Here is a 6,056-nt window from a genome sequence, read left to right on the forward strand (position 1 = left end):
TAACAAAAATACTTTTAAATCCAGTTTTTATTTAACATTTCCAAACAGATTCAGCCACTTCACACACTGGAAGTCTCAGGTTAATATAACTGTGTTTCTGTGTAACGACACAACATGTTTATCTCATTTTAAAAAAATATTCCCATATTCTTCATGTGTTTTCTGAACCATTTAATCCAGGCTGGTGAGGAAGCTGGAGTCCATCCCAGCTGTTTGCAGGCCAAATGCAGACTGATCCACATTTTTATTATATTTAGTCCTACTTGACATCTCCACCTCTCGTTTCTCTGCTGCTGGACATGACTTTGCTGTATTTTCCCACTGACACAGTGACAATAAAGCTTCTTCCTCTTCATTCTGCTACCAGGATTTGTTTCCACTACAGTTCGGTTAAAAACTGATCACAGAGACGAAGCAACTAGATAATAATCTGTATTAAACTGAGTTCTGATGATGAGGAGGAGATGTGCAGGCTGTGTGATTGACCACCATGGGGCGACATGACTCAGCCTCTGCACCCCTGAACAGCTGCTTTAACACGAGATGCTGAGCAGACAGTAAACATAAATCCTCTGTCACTGTATTTCACTCATGTTGCAACACCGACGTCGGATTGCTGAGTGAAACACAAGCAGATTGTTTCCGCGTTTGCAGCATATAATACTTCAAACTACTACGAAATTATTCATGTGAGTCGAGTTCTTTATGAGGCAAATCTGAGCAAAAACTTGCTTTTTATTACCGATTGTTGCACTTTTCCCACACAACTCCGTCCCTGCTCCTCAGATGTGACGATTCATTGCTTTTCTTTGGTCGTAAAAACTTTAAAACTGATTTAAATTTTCCTTTTTTTTAACTTTAAAAAGCAAAACCTGAGTCTGCTCTCCTCACGCAGCTAAACATATATGTGAAGATCCACAATGTAGTTACACAGTAATAATGAATCAGATTAGATTCCACTTGCTTTGTTGTGAAAACCAGTTCGACCCACATCATCATTCCTCCACCACCGTGCTGACATGCACGATGAGACATTTAAGGACCAAACGTGTCCAATTTGCCCTGGCCTGTCCAAACGACATTGTTCCGGGGGTTTTGTGGTTTGTTCCGACCAAGCGGCAACCTCCGGTGGTTAAAAGTGAAGCCCATGCGGATGTGCATAAAACTGCAGTTCTACCTTCATCCACTAGGGGCTGCAAAACAGAGTGAATCCCCATAGACTCCCATGTTAAAAAGACCAACTTCCCAGCAGAAATAAACATGTTTACAGCAGAAATAAACATGTTTACAGCAGGAATAAACATGTTTACAGCAGGAATAAACATGCTTACAGCAGGAATAAACACGTTTACAGCAGGAATAAACATGTTTACAGCAGGAATAAACATGTTTACAGCAGAAATAAACATGTTTACAGCAGAAATAAACATGTTTACAGCCTGGTTCAAAAATCCACTTTAGGTTTAATAGGTCAGGTTTACCTTCATGACAACTGTGGGAGGGAGTGAATTTTTTTCTAAATCACCCGTTTAAAAGTAGTTTAATCTCAAATTTCAGCACATTTAGGGGCGTGTCCTTTTGATTGACAGGTAGCCGATCTCCCGCTTCAAGTCAGACGAACGTAGAACAACCGCGGTTTTTAGCCGGTTAACAATGTGACTTAGCTTTAGCCCGCTTACCTCAGTTAGCTGGTTAGCTCCTGTTATCTCCGGGTTAGCTCGGTTAGCTCTTAGCTACAGAAAGCTCAGAGTTCGCTCGATGTCAATCATCCACCATGACGCTCACAGCCCCCCTCTCAGCTCCACCTCTTTGCCCATATTTGTATTTTCCGGGTGAGACGACACGCATGCCCCTGCCAAGATGGCGATGGTAGGAACCGCCCACCGAGCTTCAATTCAGCTCTTCAGAAACCTACGGTTGATGTCACCGAGGCTCCGCCCATCTTTTATATACAGTCTATGGTTCCGATGCAGCTTTCTAACCTTAAAGGTCCATGAATAAATTCCATTTATACAGCACTTTTCACAGCGTGGAGCAGGAACAGGCCTTCAGCTGTGCTGCCGTGTTCCTTTTAGAAAGAAAACTTTTTCTCTTTACTTTTTCTACGTGGACTGTCATAAACTTTAGCATTTAACATGCTAACAGTGCTAGCTTCTATGAGTACTGCACGTCTAGTTTAGACAGAACTTGCTTGGATATGAACCGCTGGAAAGATTTGTCGCCGTCTTGAACGTTTTCTACTTTCTCTGTGTAGAATGACGGACAGATAGTTTGGGATGGGCCTAACCCAGATAGACGGACGGTTCCTTGTTTCAGATAATTGATGATGTTTTTCCACAAGGCTGATTGACCGCATGAATCCACGTGGAAGCAGCTGGTTTATGTTTATGTACAGTTTATTAAACACACACTTTACTGTAACGTGCATGTTTTCACTCTAAGTACAGCCTGATGCCGCATGTTGTTGGCTGTAAACTGACCAGAACCTTTAGAGGAACCTGTAAACTCTGTTACTGAAGCCGTTCGTCTCTACGTTTACTTCTGTCACAAACTCCAGTTTCACAACTTGGCTGCAGACACAGGGTTTCCTGACGCCATTGAGCTTAGCGACACAGGCCAGAAGCAGACAACTGACGTGAACTGACCCCCCCTCATGTGGGCAGGTGTTGATTTCTGTCAGAATTTGGTGAAATATGGTTCCTACTCTCTAATGACTGGCATACAGGTGGGATCTGAGGGACCGCCCACCTCATTTGCATAACAATGCAGAGATTTATACAGAAAGAGACATAAAATGTTCTTATTTGTGTTTCTCTCCTGGATCAGGGTTCTGCTGCTGCTTGAGCCTCTTTCCTGTCCCCAACCGGTCCAAGAAGATGGACCATGGAGGTTTTCCCTGCTGGTTCTGGTTCTGTTGGAGGTTTTCCCTACTGGTTCTGGTTCTGATGGAGGTTTTCCCTACTGGTTCAGGTTCTGTTAGGGGTTTTCCTTCCTGGTTCTGTTGGAGGTTTTCCCTACTGGTTCTGGTTCTGATGGAGGTTTTGCCTACTGGTTCTGGTTCTGATGGGGGTTTTCCTTCCCGGTTCTGATGGAGGTTTTGTCTCCTGGTTCTGGTTCTGTTGGGAGGTTTTCCTCCTCTTATTAAATATGGATATTTATACTGAAATAAACACAGTTGAAAATAAAATAAATAGTAAATTTATCTAATAAATGAGTTAAAGTTTAAATGTTTTTTTGTACTTTTGAAGCATTTATAGACTTTTATATTAAGTAGTTTCTCAGTACGGTGAGCCTGATCAGGCTGCAGCTCTGAACTCTGGTGTATGACATCCAGAAATATTTAGTCCTCACATGTTTATCAGAGTGAAACACGTGTTAGATGATGATATGACCCGTTGAACATGTTAAATCTGTGTTTAATCACAGGCTTTGCATAAATATTGTGTCATCCATGATTAAAAACACAGTTATTGAGATCATTTTTATATTTCTAATGCATATTTTGTCCAGCCAACACTCCAAACATCCACCACTACCATCCAGTACAGGATGCTGGTTGGTCTCCATGGCTACAAACAGCCCGATCCAGCTGTCTCTTCTGGTGCATTATTATCTGAATCTGTTAACCAAGGTGGCAGGAAGTTGCCGTGGAAACAGGATATAGGCCCGATACAGTCTGTGTGGCAAAATATTTGCTTTACATATTTGTGCAAAATGCTTCTACTGAGAGCAGCAGCTGTGTCGAATGCTGCGTTTGCTGACCACAGGGAAATGGGATTTTCCAAACTCCAACATGAGGAAACCAGAGAACAGGAAAAGAATTCTGATTTTGTCAAATAAATCTGTTTATATTTAATGCTTTAGGAATCAGATTGTGAGTCAGTCATTAACTTTAGCAGGATTCTTCAGCTGTATAGAACCTGAAGCTGCAGGACAAGGACCAGAGGATGATGATGCACACTGATGATCAGAGGTGGAGCTAGACTTTAATGGATGGGGGGGCAAGTCTTAATCAGGGGGGGTAATTCAGTTAGAAGGGAAATGACTGTGTTCCTGTCTATATCACACACTAACATCTTCTGCTGTGGTAGACTGGATCGCTGTGTGGTCAGCTCCATGTTAAGGGAAGCTGATACTGGGTCTGGGTTCTGTCTGTGCCTGGTCTGTGACCTTCCATCGAAACATAAAAGGTCAGAAATATCTTCCTTTCTCTTTCTCTACAGAATCCAACTGGTTACAGGATATTTGTCTCCATATTGTCATGCTGTAGCTATATAAAAACCCACTGGTAGCCTTGCCAGCCTCGTGTTGAAACCAAACTCGATTGTGTAGTGCTAGCTTAGCCAGCGCTAACTTACATGGATACTGAGGTTATCTTTGAGCATTTTCAGCTCCAAATTGAACATCTTAATTAGCTTTGAACTAACTTAGTGTTGTTTTAACTAGATTAGCTTCATGCTAACATAAGGTTAAAAGCTTTAGCCTCTTCCTCCAGTTATCTGTCAGTCACTTGAAGTGGCGCCTTGAATATCCAATCAGATTTTAAAAGTGGCCAAAGCCATCCTGGCCCCGCCTCTAGCTCCTCCCCACCATGCTTACAATAGTATAGATGCATGAAAGTATCTACTTCAAGCGGCAACAGACTCCCATGTTAAAAAGACCAACTTCACAGCAGGAATAAACATGTTTACAGCAGAAATAAACATGTTTACAGCAGGAATAAACATGTTTACAACAGGAATAAACATGTTTACAGCAGGAATAAACATGTTTACAGCAGAAATAAACATGTTTACAGCAGGAATAAACATGTTTACAACAGGAATAAACATGTTTACAGCAGGAATAAACATGTTTACAGCAGAAATAAACATGTTTACAGCAGGAATAAACATGTTTACAACAGAAATAAACATGTTTACAGCAGAAATAAACATGTTTACAGCAGGAATAAACATGTTTACAGCAGGAATAAACATGTTTACAGCAGAAATAAACATGTTTACAGCAGGAATAAACATGTTTACAACAGAAATAAACATGTTTACAGCAGAAATAAACATGTTTACAGCAGGAATAAACATGTTTACAGCAGGAATAAACATGTTTACAGCAGGAATAAACATGTTTACAGCAGGAATAAACATGTTTACAGCAGGAATAAACATGTTTACAACAGAAATAAACATGTTTACAGCAGAAATAAACATGTTTACAGCAGGAATAAACATGTTTACAGCAGGAATAAACATGTTTACAACAGAAATAAACATGTTTACAGCAGAAATAAACATGTTTACAGCAGGAATAAACATGTTTACAGCAGAAACAAACATGTTTACAGCAGAAATAAACTTGACCTATAAACCTAAAATGGATTTTTGTACCAGGCTGTAAACATGTTTATTTCTGCTGTAAACATGTTTATTTCTGCTGTGAAGTTGGTCTTTTTAACATGGGAGTCTACGGGGATTTGCTCTGTTTTGCAGCCCCTAGTGGATGAAGGGGGAACTGCAGGTTTTGGCACTGACACATAGGCTTCACTTTTAACTGGCACAGATTGTTGCTTGGTTGTAAACTGTGGCTGCTTCCTGGTGAAGCTCCACCAGGATGGGGCGTGATGGGTGGAGCTTGTTAGCCAGGACGATTCAGGGTCCTGCAGCTTCCTCCTGGCAAGAACAACTCATTTCTTCAGCAGTGATGTTGGTTTCCAGGAGCTTCTGGCATTAAACCTTCCCTCCAAGCTTGTTCCGATCACAGCTTGGTAGGGGCGTGAGTGGGTGTGGCAGTGTACGATGGAGGGGTCGGGGCTTGTGGTTGGCAGTTGTGTGCCAGCCGCTGGTGGCAGGTCAGGAAAGAGTGACTAACTCTTCATCTCCAGCTTTTCTGGTTCTCTGAGTTTCTTTTCTGCAGCTCAAACAGGTTTTGAGTTGCAGAGTTTATCCCGGTTTGTCGCTGCGAGGCTGGGAAACAGAAACAGAAAGCCTCAGTGGTTCACACACACACACACACACACACACACTTCACACACACACACACACACTTCACACACAAAC

The sequence above is a fragment of the Telmatherina bonti genome (genome assembly GCF_933228915.1).
Source record: "Telmatherina bonti genome assembly, chromosome: 8".
NCBI classification, from domain to species: domain Eukaryota; kingdom Metazoa; phylum Chordata; class Actinopteri; order Atheriniformes; family Telmatherinidae; genus Telmatherina; species Telmatherina bonti.